The sequence below is a fragment of the Dendrobium catenatum genome, unplaced genomic scaffold (genome assembly GCF_001605985.2).
Source record: "Dendrobium catenatum unplaced genomic scaffold, ASM160598v2 fragScaff_scaffold_1410, whole genome shotgun sequence".
Lineage (NCBI taxonomy): Eukaryota > Viridiplantae > Streptophyta > Magnoliopsida > Asparagales > Orchidaceae > Dendrobium > Dendrobium catenatum.
In genome coordinates this window covers 769,775-770,834 of record NW_021319872.1, presented here as the reverse complement: position 1 = coordinate 770,834, position 1,060 = coordinate 769,775, and positions in this window count along the sequence as shown.

Here is a 1,060-nt window from a genome sequence, read left to right as displayed (position 1 = left end):
AAACCATGAACTAAAGCAAACCATAAGATCCCTTTTTTTTTAATTAAGGCATGATGATGATGTAGTATTCCATGTGCTTGATTTTAAAAATTCGTGAGTTAATGAATTAACAGCATCAATAATTCAAAGAACAGTAGAATATTCGATCATGATTACCCTTAGCTCGGACTTTCTCTTAGGGTAGAATCATCTTTAGAAATCAATGACCTAACTCAAAGAATCAATTGGATATGAGGAAAAAGAATCCATTCACACTTGGTTTAAGAAAAAATATCTTATAGAATAATGACCCAAAGTAAATTTGTCACAATCGAAATCAAGCCTTTGATACATTAAAACTTCTAAGTTTTAAAAGATTTGAAAGGAGAGAGGAGCTTGATTTTTAGTGGGCTCATTTTATGCCTCTTTTCAATTAATTGGTGCTTGTGCACATCTTTTGCTTTTTTATATATAATTTTTTAATTTGGCGTCATTGCGCACCTTTTGTTGGCATCATTGGCCAATTTTTTTTTATTTTTGCAAGCTCCATTCTCTTTTACAGCTCTTAAAAAGTTCTTAGTTGTGAGTATATCTTCTAGATATTAGAGAATAGTAGCTCTCTCTCTAACATAGAGAAGAATTAACCACAAAATAGAATCAATTAACCAATGACAAGAGTAACGAGGAATCTTGATGTGACAAAAAGACTTTAAGCATTATAAATTTAGAAAGGATCTAAATTTCATACACAAACTTTAATTTGAAATAGATTTTTGATTAGAAAAGAAAACTATCCCACTAAAATAGGTTAGAGAAGGATACACAATCAACGAAATATTCTTACCATCTAACAGATTAAGAGATGTAAAACATTTACTATAAATTCTCAAAAGCAAAGACAAGGCATACAATATCATATCATCGATGATTTTTGAAGGCTAAAAAGCAATAAAAAGAAAGCAATCCAAATAAAACAAAAAAACAAAAAGGAAAAGAAAAACAAAGTGCAAAGAGGAAAAATAATTAAAAATCAAATAAAGCAACTAGAAGATTAAGTTTATGCAGTTATGTCAATCACACC